The following is a 15,477-nucleotide window of genomic DNA, read 5'->3' on the forward strand; positions in this document are numbered from 1 at the left end:
GGGGTCATCACCCTGGACATCTTGCACTGCTCATGACTCTTCTGCTTTCACATTGTCTACAGCTACCCAGAAACCTTTGTTCTCCAGCCAACAGCATCTAAATTAAATGGACTGAATTACTATGACATCTGTGGTTTGTGCTATCCTTTGCTCTTCACTGCTATTGATATGTTATTTCTCCTTCTACAGGCACCATGTTAAAAAATGTGAGATGTATTTGTTGGTGTTTTGTGACTATTTTCTGTTAGGTATTGTGTGTTAGAAAGTCCTGAATCTATTGATTTTAACCATATTTTCCATGAACAATGACAAGCAGAGCTGTCTGTTTATTAGACAGGTGACGTGACAGTTCTCTGCTTTACTGTAATACACAAAGTAATCCAATAATATCCAATCACTATCAGTCACTTTTAATTTCAACCATTTATACACACTTTTATTGATTCAATTTAAATAAAAACTGAATGTCGTGTTGCCTGCAGGTCAGACACAAGGAGAGAACTACTTTTTAATTAATGCACCCTCAGCAGGGAACAGTTGCACAACAATCAGCTGTAGAGCAGATAGGAGAAGTTGGGTTTTTTTTTTTTTTTATGATTTTCCGAAAACAATAATTTCCTCAAGCACTCACTACTCAAGCAAATAGCTGCCATTCAGAGATTGTATTTTGCGACAAAAGCCAATTCATTTAATTGGTGTAACATAATTTTACAAGTAAATGACCTTGAATATTGAAAAAACAGGAAAATCTCCCATGAATATAATTACCGTGCTCTCTGCAGACACATTCTTCTGACTGAGAGCAGAGAGGTATTTTAATAAACAAGCCTGGACAGGGTGGGTGTGTGAGCCAGCCTCCTGACCAGAGTACTCACAAGCTGCTTCTTACTAGGGCATCATTTGAGCTGATAGGACTTGGTTTTACAATCGCGTATTTTAATCGGCAGTCATATGCTTAATGTTGAATGTTACCGCGAGACGATACCTTTGGAATAATAATAAAACACAGCCTATTAAGGTTCCAGCAGTATGATCACAGGTCAGGGATGACCTGAGGGGTTGTAGTTTTAAACCCATTGCCCTACACTATGATAGTATGAGCATTACTCCAGCTACCTCCACAGCATTTTAATGTGCTGGACAAACACATCATAGATCTCCTTGGATCTGTGTGTATGTGTGTGGTGGTATCTATCAGTCTTTCGTGTTTTGAGTGATATAAAAGACCATATACTGTATGTGTGTGTGTGATCATGAATATATCTACAATATTACTATATGTACCATTATACTAACTTACATAAGCCAGTTTTTTAACTGAGCATGGAAAATAAGAATCATCATGACTGTGAGGTCATGATGATAAAGGTCAGTCAATGTTATATTAATTTTATGGTAATAAAAGGGAAGTCCTTCCTTTGAGTAAAGTATTTTTTAACAAGAATTCAAAATTTAATTTCTGTCAAAACCTTCAGGCCTATTGGGAGTGTGATTCAGCTGTCCACATTTAAGATTTTGGTATTTTTTTTAAGAGTTATGAATATGATCAAATCAACAGAAAGCTGAAGTTCAGTCTCAAGGATCTGTCCATGGTGCTGAAGTTAATGCAGCTCTTGAGCTGTGCAGCACTGGTGCTGTTGGCTGGCTGCCGAGGACAACAGGTTCATGGAGCTCCCTGATTAAATGCTTCCATGTCAATTAATAAATGAATAACACCTTGAAAGTGCAGCCTTTTCACATTCTACCATATTTACCTGTTTACAGCCTGAGGAAGGAAATGTCAGTTATAAAGTGCATAGAAGTGATCGACAGTGTGCAGGATTCTTTGGTTCCTGCTTGCTGTCACAGAGACATTCAGCCCATATAAATTCTGCATGAGTGCTCATGTTGGCAAGATGCACGCTTCGCTGGGTAAGCTAAATAATCAACCAAGTGCATCTCAACACACTCCTGGAGGACCAAAGCCAATCCTGATGTGACAGAAGTCAATGCAGGTGCTCAGTGTTGACACGCACTGTCCAATCAACAGCGGCCTTTCAAATGGCCTTTTTTAAAGACACAAACATGCACACACACAAACATGTCTTGCTATGTTTGTGGGGACTGTCAATTGATTTTCAACCCTTTACTGGGCCCAACCTTAACCCAAAACCAAACAAAAGGGCTAGTAAATTATTAATATCACTGAAAAAGAAAGAATCAAGCATGTTAGGTGAATATATATTAACAAAAGAAATGCTCTATTCCATAATATCTACACTTAATATACGCAACTCTAACCTCCTTGTCTTGACCTTTTTCACAGGATGTCTATTTTCAGGTTTTTATGCAACAATGTTACTGCTCCTTTAGTTTTGTTCATTGAAGCAGAAAAAGCTATCACTTTATACAGTTGGTAGAAACATAAATCTGTTGGCTGCCACAAGTGCTCCCCTGACTACTGGGTCTTTTCTGAGCTAAGGAGCACCAGGAGCTAAACTCAACAATTAAATCAGTGACTTACATAATTGTTTTAGGTTTAGAAAAACTCTAAATTCAGTGTCAGTTTTTTTGTTAGCCATATGCGCATTTAAGCTCAAGTTTACTGCTACAAAATTCCTGCTATGTACGGTTCACAGATGTTACGTTACTGGTCACAGATGGTCCTCCTCTCTCTTCAATAGCCCCCCTCCCGTTGGCGAAGCTGCTGTCCCACAAAATCACTCTTGTACCTGCCAATGTTTCCTTGATTGCTTCCTGTACTTCCGAGTCTGGCCTTAGGGATAACATCGATTAGGAAAAGCCCACACTCAATTTATTATTATTCTCTTTCTTTTTTTTTTTTTTGGTGTCCTCAGCCATGCTCTGTTCCGAGAGCTATTCCTGAACCACTGGAGCCAATTAATGTCCAAACAGATGTGCAATGCTGAGAGCTAAGCCTTGCCGCAGGGTCAAGCAGCCTAATCTCCTCAACAGAATTACATTTCTGTCATCATGGCCCCATACCTGCTGACCTGCTCTCGGGCCACAAGAGAGCTGACAGATTTTGCGTAATCATGGGTTGTCATCGCATTGGAGTAACAACATATGACCTGAGAGGAGTATTGAGTGGGTCAGTGGTCACATTGTCACTATATTGGACTGATGACTGTGCAGAATCAGCTGCCAAAAATGGAAAGCATGCAACATTTTAATGAGGAGAAGCGTCTCAGTTTTATTTGATTCTTAATGTGTCATATGATCATGTCTTTGATGTGTATTTCCATGTCTTTCCTCTCCTCATTTTATTCTGATTTGTGTTTGTGGAGAATGGAGAGCGAGATACAAACAGCGAGAAATGAAATACCTGAGGCAAAAGTGGGACTTTACACTTGAAAGTGGAAAGCATTACTTATGCATTAGGTATGTCTTTGAAGAACCCAAAACATGCATATTTCACTATTCCTTCCCCCCAAATAATACAGATAAAATCAATTATTCATTTGTAAATGTTTATTTCACTTCAAAAACAAGTATGACAGAGGCCTTGATGTTGGAAAAACTGTTCCTTCAGTAACCCACACACACAATGCCCTCATTGGAAGTTTGTACTTCTGTTTTGAAGTTATACAGAACTGTCCTACAGCATGAATTAAATAAGAAGTGATTACTAACAAATATATAGAGTCAGCCCATGTTTTTAATGTTATCAACCAACATTTTAATGTGGGCAAAATGACCCCTGAAAAAGAAATAACAAGGGACATCAGTTCATTTTTTAAAAGGTGCTCAAATGTAAGTAAGAGCTTAGCTAACAAGATGTTTTAAATCTATAGCTCAGCCAAAATAATCATGGATAACTTGTATAAGGTTGTTACAAGTTCTTTGCATGGATTGATATACTTATGAACACCTGTTAAGCATCACTTTATTAGGAAAATTCTTCTAAAAATACAATCAACATACTGGACAAACTCTACACTTAATTAGAAGAGAATTACTTTGGGATTAAATACTTTAAACTAATTAAATTCAAAACTGTCTAAGTGTTAATTTTAAAAGCTGAACATAATAATCATCAGGTGAACTTTTTGGATCAGCCATAGAAACATTATGCTAATTCATTTTAAAACAACATCACACAATAGAAGCTCCTGATGAGGTCCTGATGGTCTGCACAGATAAATGGAAATATCTATTGTTGAAAATGAGGTTGAAAGCCCTGATGGTGTCTGTAGTTACATTTTCATTACTTCAGATGCTCTTGGCGCTGTACAGCTTCCTGATTAGTGAGATTTTTAATTTGCAATTTTCAGCACTGAGGGAAAGAAAGAGAGGGGAATTCTGTGGCTCAGGCCCATAATTGAGCTTGATCTCTACCACAGTGGATGTATCAGACACAAGCAAAATTCAAGGTCAGCTTCTTGTAGATAGAATTTGTAATAACCACTGAATGAATGCATGTCCAACCTTTGTATCACAGTCTTTTCAGAGCTGGTTCTGCATTTAGTCTCTTAGCCAGTCAGGATGAGTCTATGTACAGGTGGTACCACTCCTGAACCAACTCAGAATTGCACTGCAGTGTATAGACGTTAGCTGTCAGCTGATCACCACTGAGTGATCCAATTGGGTTGGAATCTCTGCAAACCCTGTCCCTTGAGTGTGTGGGGGGGCCCAAAATTACAGCTGGTGTTCATGTGCAAAATACAATAAGGGTTGTTCTTTATAACCCCAGCTCTATGAGCACAGAAGGAGCAACTAATTTTCAATACTGAGTAATTGTCATTAAGTCGTTAAAATATGAAACAAATGTTCATCACAATTTCTCAGTGCCCAATGTGACTTAAACAGTCAAAAGTATTCAGTTTATGACAATATAAAACAAAGAAAAACACCAAATATTCATATTTAAAATGTGGAAGCAGCAAATGTTTGGCTTTGTAGCTTAAAATACTGTATGACTTAAACTCTTGTTGGCAAATCATTTTCTGTTAATTAATTATAATCAATTTATCAATAGCTCTAAATTCATGGATGCTTTGTTAAATCATGACATCCACATACAGTACTGTAGATATACAGACATGTTTCTATTAAAAACACATTATCAGTACCATGCAGTCCAATGCAACACACTGGAACATTATAATATTATTCAAGCTCCACAGTGTAATTGCAGGGCCGCTGGATTGAGTTTGATAGTTCAGACGTGCCTAATGAACCAGAAACTCAATGTATTGCTGTTACCATAAAGGAAAAACTGATTGAGAAGGTACCTGCAAAATCCTAGACCTCATTAGAAGACTCCACCTGTGCTTATACAACCAGGGTTTGTAGAACCAGCTCTGATGCACAGCTTGCATTGATTATAACAATACCGTAACATATTGGCGTCAGTATTAAGGGGAAAGGAACTTGCACATCCAGCTCAGTTCAGTCATCAGCAACTGTCTTATCTATTATTTATTATCATTTAAATAACAAGAATGGTGGAATGGGGAATATCACCTAAATACCAGTGATGGAAGATAGCAGATAAAGTGACACAGTTGGCCATAACAAGGCTATTTCAGTTGGCAAGACAGTTCATTTTCCCCGTAAATGTTTCATTCCACAATTCATCTCTGACACATAAATTGTATTTGAGCCGGATCTTCCAAGGGCTAAAGTAAAGTCCCTCCTCTGCAATGTTAAATGACCTCTGGAACAATTTGATTATGATGTCTTGCTGACAGACAGATTTATCACAGGAGTGGAGCCGTGTAATGGATATGAGCACAGCTCTGGTGACAGGAGAGAAGACGGTGGGAGTGAAGGATGAAGGATAGTGGAGTAGAAGAAGGAGAGAATGGACTCTAAAGCCCAGCTAAGTAATCCATTTGCATGTGTGTCATATGATAAATAAATGACAAATGACTCCTCTTTCCGTAGCCCTAGTAAACGTGAATTATGGTTTTAAAGTAGCAGCGGCATGTTAACTTCACTCAGAGCAAATGGATCCTGAAGGAGCAGTTTTACCACAAAACCGTAAACACTGATTACATTTATGATCCTGTTTGAAGCCAGAATGCTAGACATCAGTCCTGACGAGTTCCTTACCAATTATATTCCCACTCTGCAGGTCTAATGAAGCTAGATGTGTCTTTCTTTAGCTCCAGCCTGAAAGATTGACACATTGTTAACAGTGTTGACATCTCTGCAGACACAGCACAGGGGGTCTTAAAAGCTGGATGCACCACAATTCAACACTGCAGGCCAACAACAAAACAAGTATTTTCAAAATGTCACCACTGAGGTTTCCTGTCTTCACCGATTGTCTGTCAGCACTTGGCTGAACTCCATAACACCACGCACAATGGAAATACAAGGAAGACTGACTCCTGTGACATTTGTTTGGAGACCTGCGTAATGTCTGGAGTCTTTCTACGATGGATGGAGGACCTATGTTAACCATGCCACTGATGGAGACCTCTGCCAGGCAACAAGTGCTGACATTATTCTTCTGCCTGCACTTTTCTATCAATCATGTTTTCTGAGTGTTTCCACAGAGACTGAGGAGGACAGAGGTGAGTTGAGGAGGGGGAGTGTGTAAGGACAGCTTATCTGTCAGAGAGTGCATCAGGACAGGAGAAATAATTTGACTGGCCCTGACAGACCTTTCACTTTACCTTTCTTTGACATGGGCTGCTGTCAAACTGACAGTGCAGCAGATTTGTTTCCGTGTGTCGGACCAAGGAAAGTCACTGTCAGACCACTGGCATACAAAACTGAAAGGGGAACTGATGTAAAGACAAAACTGCTGTGAACGTTCTAATAGGTAGGTGAAAATCTGATTTATCATTCCATTCCATTCCTATGTGTACAAGGAATGACATATGGTATCTAAGATATTAAAAGCTTTTCCATATATAGATGTGAACATCAAAGAATAGCTAAAATAATCTATTTCAAGGCCCCAAACAACAACATATTTAAATGGCTTAGATTACTACTGCAAGAGACAGAGGAATCTCACAGTCATTGTTTTCAGTTTCCCAGCCTTCATCAGCATGTATAGCACCAGACAGCAGACAGACAAATGTAGCAGCATTTTTGTAGGAGCATTTAGCAGCTAAAGAGCCAAATATTTCTGTCAGGAGTTGGTGGAGACCAAAACAAAGCTAAAAGAGAAGGACTATTGGACTTAAATTCACCAAGCAGCCAAAAACACAACTCCAAATGAATACTAATAATGCTCTGTGATTGCTGGATGTGCAACTGGATGTATCTATGTTGTGATTACAGCTTGTTCTGCTGCCCCCAAGAGGCAAAAAAATCCATTAATACAAGGTCCTACATATCAGCTGTGCCGTAACTGTGAAAAATGTTCAACACAATAGCTCACTGTTATTTGGGGGGGGGGGCAACCAACCAAAATTAAGCCGACATGTTTCACCTGTAATAGTGCTGATCTGTTCAACAGAATTGACAATTCATCTTATGTCAACACTAATGATTAGTGGCTGTCAATCACTCACTCAAGAAGACGCCCAGGTGACGAAACCCTGCCAATCTGTTTTAAAATCCAGTGTCTGAATCAGGAAGAAAGATGATTAACAATTTAAGTAAAATAACAACATGGGAGCAAATAACAGCAATGCAAGACCACAAACACAATTGACTATTTATTATTAAGATTTCAAAAGAGAAAACTATATCAAAATAACATACAAAAAACAAGACTTTAAAGCTGTATTTGATCTTGTTTCCCATGTTTTCTCACACAGTTCACACTGCGACTCACATGGTAAAAATATAAAAAAGTTTATTTAAAAATTGACTCACAGCAGTCTGTAATACCTAATAGTCAGTTAGTCATGAATCATGGCAATATTCAGCTCTTTCATGTGACCAGGTTCAATATGAACAGCATCATCCATCCTGATGGATTTTGACAAGATGTGTCACTGCAATATAAAGAAAAATGAGTGAATGAATAAGTCGGAAATATTAAGTTAAAGTTTAAATGGACATAATTTTTTGATGCTTCAATCAGTGTAATTTCATGTATTTGATGGCATCAGTGATGATCTGAAGACTTGAAATAATCAGCCACACATTCATGTGTTAATACCTTGTACAGCATGAAGACCTCCATGCTTTCTAAGGAAATGCCTCTAGTTTGTGCGTTGCATCCCATTACATTTTAATGTTAATGAAATGTTAAATTTTAAGTGGGAAATCTTCTTACATGAGTTTCCGTTGTTACCTTAATAAATCATCGTCATTAATCTTCTATTGAGGAAGACTGCAGACTGCATTTGAGATGATGGTAATGACTTCAACTGAGAAAAATGTTGCTGTCATCAATACACGGGCCCATGAGGAGTAAACACACACACGCACGTTCACAAACACACTCACGCATATGTGATGGATTTTCTTTCTTCAAACAACTTTTCAGTCTTTTTATGTATATTGACCACGTATTTTAGCAGTTTATTTACTCCTTCAGCAACTGCCGCTGCTCCAGCATATTCACTTCAACAAAAAAACAGCTTCTGATGAAACACACATCTCAGCAAAATTAATGACTGGTATGATGCAAGTGTTTTGCCTCTTTTGCACAGTATTTTAACACATTTCTTGCGTTGACAGTTTTGTGGGCTTTCGGATAAATTTGACGGAATGACTTAACCAGTGAAGAAAAAATTTACAGTTCATACAGTGCAGTTTACTGTTAATAATTGCATGTTTGCTATATGGCTCTAGTGACATTTCAGCATGTCATCGTGTGCCATGACGTAAGCTTTCATCTGCCTCATTCATCTGGAAACATATTATCGGAGACCACACGTTTACTACTTTCTTTCACAAACACTTTTACAAGCCATTGCTTGATAAACAGGGATCAGCTAATCACCACATAAATTAAATGAACGCACGCTCTCTGAAGTCTACAATCCAGTGATAAAATCACCCTTGAAGATCCTGAATCTACACTTCAAACTATACAAAATCAGATAAAGCAACCATTTTAAGTAAAATGCCTGTTGATGTTTCTCTCATTGTTTCTTGGTTGTATTCCCTCAGTGTTTTTCCTTCTAAGAGCCAACAGAGAGACTGCTGATAAGGCAGCTGGCCCAGATTTGGCTTCCCCCGTGCAGCAGTATGATCAATAGATTGCGATTCATGAGGACCTGGGAACGGCAGTGTGAAACTGCACCCACTTCACCCTCCCAGAATTGCCCGTCTAGGGAAAATCAGTCAATTAAGTTCAAAAGAAAATGTACAAGAGATTGATTAAGCAAGCAGAAACGGGTCTTTCAGCACTATCACAGGTCACACCGCCATACTCCAGACACTGGAGTCAATGCAGCAGAGCGGGAGGCCACAACACTCAATCTTCCAACAGCAAGACTCAAAAAAGATGTGGGAGTGTTCACAAAAGGCAATTGAACTGCTGTTGAATAAGGAGCTGCCAGCGAATTCCAGCAGGCTGACTGTAACTCAGATGCAGGAGCCTGTGGGGCGTTGTGAACAACCACCCGCTTGTATTTCCTCTTCAGACAAATTGGACTTATTATTGTCAGGTTCATGTTCAGTTTTTTTCTATACTGCCATACAGTTTCTCCCTTGTGTGTCTTCCCTAAGGACTCAACGTGGAATAAGAGAGACTAAATTGTCAACGACAGGTTTGAGAAACTGTTACAGGTTATCACTATATGAGGATCCCAGGCTCACACACTAATCTGCTTCTATCCCCTACAGCTATACATGTTTTCATCCACAATAAATATAAACAGTGAGCTAAGGCAATTATTTATGGTTCTGGGGGCATTATACCACAATGGAGGCGTGAATCTTTAAAGTGCCTTTATGTGTAATACATTTCCGAACTACAATCTGTCTCCAACATCAGAAAACACAACACAAACTCTGAACCAAAAATAGTTACAGCTTTAAATGCAACCACTGCTCATTATTGCATTTTTATCTTGAACTATTGCACTACTGCTCCCTCAGTCAAAACAAAATGCTGCATCTGAGGTGACGCAAAAACAAGAAAATTAGAATAGCGCTGCTAACTGCGAGTGTTGTTTTGTTTTCCGCCCGGGCGCTAGCAGCTTGTTCATTGTGTCGACTGTTATTGAGCAGAGGTAGATCCTGTAGTGGCACCAGACATCAGACATCATTCCTGCCTGGGCACTGACTGTGCCTTGTCCAACATTTCTTTGGCTCTGCCTCTCCGTGTGTGTGCTTCATTCCACTGCTGAGGCAGACAGCAAATTGGGAGAAGTTGCTTTATCTAATTAAGAGAGTGTATCATTAACAGGCAGCCCCTTGGCAGTGAGCTCCTGATTTATGTGCCTAAGAAGACTAGAGACTTATGCCAATGATATCTGACAGCAACAAAAGCAACTGCAAAACAAGATGATACGAGAGGAAGAAAATAATAAAATGCATTATGGTATAATATGAAGAGTTCATTGTGTATGTGATGTGTGCTGTTTTTAGTCCATCCATTTGGTCCAGAGTGAAATATGTCAACAACCATGGGATGATTTGCTCTAAAATTTTGCTTGACATGCATGGTCTCCAGAGGAGGAATCCTAGTGACTGTAGTGATCTGCTGACTTTCTTCAAGTGCCATCATCAGGTCAAAATTTGAATTTGTCCAATACTTTGGTTTTATGACCAAATACCTGCAAAACTAAGCTGGGATGTAGTGTTTAGTGTCAGTGTTTAGCGCAAATGTTTGCATGCTAACACGCTAAACCAAGATTGTGAACACTTTAACATAATCTCCTAAACATCAGCAGGTTAGCATTGATATTGTGTGCATGTTGATGTTTGCATTTGGCTCAAAGTACAGCTGTGTCTAAATACAACCTCACAGAGCCGCTAGTGTGGCTGGAGACTCTTAATCTTTCATGATGGCCTCCATTCTAACTTCAGCCTTTCTTTGCTAAAGCAAGCTAAACAAGGGGCTGCATTGATGGGGTTGTGTTGTTTCAGGTAGAGGAAAGCTATAACAGCAATATACATTTTATCCTCCCTCTTGATGATTGTGAGATAAACAGTGATTGATTGGACCGTGTTGCATTCTATTCCAACAACAGTTGAGTGAGGTTCAGTGGTCAGAACAGCTGCCTCCCACCCAAAATCTCTAAAGGACCAAATTCCCCTCCAGCAGCTTACTTACAAGTTCAAAAAGATACCACTGCCCTTTACAGTATCAATACACTTTTGGAGCTGACTAATATGAAATATCTAGACACTGCTATACAATGAAGCACTATATTTCAGCTGAAGTTTTGCCTTTTCTTGTTATATGTTACTGCAGTCTGTGTTTACTGCCTGCTTGTCCACCATTTATAAGCTCTACTAGCACAACCTATCATAGGGAAGGCAAAGAGCCAAAAAATGTAAAGTTTAAATATAAAAGTTTGCAAATCCAACCTGCACTTGCTTCAGGCTCCTCTGATGAGACACAAGATCTGGTTCAGGCAGCCTCTCTTATCTTGCTTAGAGGAAATGATGCAGGGTGGGTGATGCCTTTTGGGTAGTTTTGGCTGGCATGCAGGGAGGATTCATGGACTCACTCAGTTGCTTCTCATTCGCCTGAACTAACATGATTTAAAGATGTCTTGTATTTCATTTAAAGCGTGATGTATTTAACAAAAACCAAAACAATGGATACAATAGAGCCTGAACATTTCTATTTTATCTGTTTTTCTGACCTTGTCATGAAATGGCATCAGTTAGACATATAATCCGCGACAATGCTCCATAAACATTTAATTTGCACATGGATACCCCTCCGTCATGTGTTCTGGCATCACAAATCAGCTCAAAGCAAGCATGTGTCCTCTTTCCCCCTGCCTCAGAAACTGGCCCAATGGGAGCTCATTGAGGGAGTTGTAGTGTGCAGAGCCTCTTGTGAACCAAAACTGGGAGGTTTGAGATGAAGGGTCAGCAGATTGCAGGAGGTTGCAGCATGAAAGAAAGAGCTCGAGACATTTCAGACCCATTCTATATACTGCTATAAACTTCCACCACTGTCCTTTGCAGAGCAGTTCACTGGGACTGCCAATCTGGACTTGTGTCAGAAAGTCATGATTAGACCCAGAAATAATCTTTATATCCACTTATTTTTAGGATCTGAAGACACAATCCATTTGCATTATAGATCACGTCTTCACAGGAGTCATTCGTCATCTGGTTTAAAGGCCTTATGGCAGTAGGTCATATTGGATATTTTCTGTATGCTCAGGTAAGCCAAAGGCACAAATTATGCCACAATGTATATCTCACCATAATGAATGTGACGTAATATTAAACCGGACCCCAAAAACCTAAACACTCCCAAATCTCTTTTGTGTGTTGGGTTTATACAGACATCATCCTTTGCTTTTCCTTTTCCCGGAGTCCTACTGGCACTTCTGCATTCAAGTCACCGGCTGGCTTTCTTTATATGATCAGTAAATATTAATAAATTAAATACATTTTGACAATAGCTGAAGGCAGCAAGAGAGGTTTGTAGGATGAATCAGTGCTGGGGATGGCCTCAAAAGTGACGTCATGCCTGATTTGGAGGTATCAGAATAGCTATTATTATTATTTAATCAATAATACACATGAAGGTTTACTCATCTTCATTCAATTGTAGGTTGTACGTTTTACATACAGTATGCACTGCAGCCTGATATGGTGTACAAAATATATATTTGCAAAACTATTCTTGATTTATAGATAAAATGCAAAGATCTAACCAATGTCATTACTAATGTACTCATATCCTAATCATTTATAAGTGATTTAAGGAACTGGTATATCATTGATAATTAAGTATTTTTAATTAATTTAACATCCACTTTTTCTGAGAGCTTATATTTTTTGAAGTGTTACTAATATACTTAAGCATGTGTAGACACCGTCATAATCAAGTGCACTGGCACTCGTTTCAGTACTACACCGAAATACTTGATAAAATGCATTTCATAGTATTAATTTTGCAAAAGTATTTCAACCTACAGTTGTAAAACCAAGAGCACACAGACACCGCTGTTTTTCACTTATTTGTTTATAATTAGACGTCTTCTCAAGGCTGGGCTGAGACAGGACAACTTTCCACCTTTACCATCCTTATAGACTATTTTCATGGAAGACATTGTAACATGTTATACCAGGAAAGGCACAGGTGTAAGTAGTAACATTAAAGTCTGCATAAAGGAAAATCAAACATTCCTTTTCAAAACACATTATACATGTTAGAAAATAATTGCTGAAAACATGTGAAAAGACTGAACTATGTAGCACTGAATTGTGGAGTTAGAGTGTTAAACTGTTTTTTCACCATTTCTGTGTTCAGGATTTTTTGGAGGGGCCTGAAAAAGTGTCTCAATGACATAAAGGGGTGACTAGCACTAACTCAGACTGTTCAGTTGGGCTGTTTTTTCAGCACCTTCAGCGCACAAACCCCCAGCATTTCAGAGCAGAGAATACTGCTTATTTTTCCACAATTATGAAATCTAATTTTATATACTTAGTGATTTTTTTCATATTTGGCTGGATGGTTAATTACACATTTTTCTGTGGTGTGACAACCTCAGAACACATATTTATTATTGCTTTAGACGGATTTTAATCATGGCTGCATTCCATTTAAGTGTGCAGGTTTCAGGGTCGTATCGTTTTGTGCATGGTGGCTTCAGTGTCACAGCTTCCTGTGACCCTTGAATACAACAGAGCCATTATTAATGTTAATAGTAACACCTGTGCCTTTCCTGCTATGACAAGTAAAAATATGTGCTATGAAAAAGGTTTATTGGCACACTGACTTTGTTGACCTCACATAATTCCCAGCATAGCTTCTCCCAACCTCAACCTCAGCAATGATCACCTGTGTGGGTGTGCAAGACCTTTAATAATATTGTTGCACACCCACACAGTTGTTTGTTTTCATTTACAGTATCTGGCCTGATTCCACCTTACCTCAGGACTGTTTTGATGTGTACAAAGCAGGTTTGACTGACATGTCCCTGTATCTCCTGTTAGTTATGTTGCACTTGTTAGATCAGGGATACTTTGTCATTATTTGGAGTCCATGGAGCATCAGCCAGAATAAAAGAAAACACCTGCATGGGTATGCATCCCCTTTATTCAGAAACACATTTTAGATTACATTTCATAAATCCTGTAATACTATAATAGCGAATAAAAAACCATGACAACTACAAACCAGTGATTGTGTGGAACCATTTTTGTATCTCTGATGATCACCAGGGCGTGCCAATGCTTTAAAGAGTTCAAGTTATATTGCGTAACCTTATTATATGACTTATAGAATAGACATTGCAGCAGTGTGTGGACCAGCTTGCTTGTAAGAGCTTGTGTGCAACATTGTTTCAACTGTATCTGTAAGTTTTTAGTGTACAGAGGAGTGATACTACATGAAGGTCCACTTTTGTGTCTTGAGCATGTTCATTTGTTCATTTAATATTCTCCAATCGTATCACAATGCCTCTTTTGTCTAAAAGGGGAAGAAAACAGATTCATACCAGTCAATGTACGTACAGTATATTCCCTCCTGTGTGTTTCCCCTCAGTATGTCTCTGCGCCGAACCACAGGCCCTCAGAGAGTTCAGCTGCTTTCAATTCCAAAGCCTCCAGACAGGCTTTTGCTTTACATTTTCTGTCAGTTCTCCCCCGTGCTCTCAGATGTCCCGTCTTTCTGTGTGAGTAAATGAATTCCCCCCTGATGGTATAGGATGTGATATGAGAGCAGTGATCTTTAATCTCAGAGATCCATCCTGGAGGTTTGTGCCCCGCCTCATCTCTCTCTGTTCAAACACTGAACTTCCCTACCAAGACGACAAGGATTACAGCACAACCATTCACTTTCTCCTTCTTGTCTCACACCATATTCCCCCGACCCCCTTTCATGCTCCAGCTCTCTCCATCTCCCTCATATCACTACATTTTTTAAAACAAAAGCACACAAACACATTCAATTTTATGTGAATGTCAGCAACTCACACACAGAGGCCAATACAGTAATATAAGAAATCTGCTGCAGGTACAGAAAGACCTCCTTCCTGATGCTCAGACACATACTCATCATATACAGTCATGATGAGCACGTTTCACCGGCTGTAGTAAACAATACAAACAACACAAGATCTGATTATCACTACAGAGCACAAAACGCTGTTTTGATGTCATTTTGAAAAATGAAATCAGTGAAAACCATGACAAACGTGGTAACACGAGTGCAGCACTCAAATAAAACTCCATGAGCTGTGAAATTATGTTTTCAGACATCTGTACCATCTAAATGAGACAGATAAACTGGAATAAGTTGCTACAATTTATGTAAAACTCCTGTGTGGTTTTGCATGTCCATGCATTGGTGTGTTGAGCTTGAGGTATGTTAAGCATGAATATGAATATTCACACATGATTTGAGATGTGTACAATGGCTACAGGAAACATAAAGAGATATATACAAAGATGAAATTACAAATCATACAGTGG

This window comes from Thunnus thynnus, chromosome 4, assembly GCF_963924715.1.
Source record: "Thunnus thynnus chromosome 4, fThuThy2.1, whole genome shotgun sequence".
Taxonomy (NCBI): domain Eukaryota; kingdom Metazoa; phylum Chordata; class Actinopteri; order Scombriformes; family Scombridae; genus Thunnus; species Thunnus thynnus.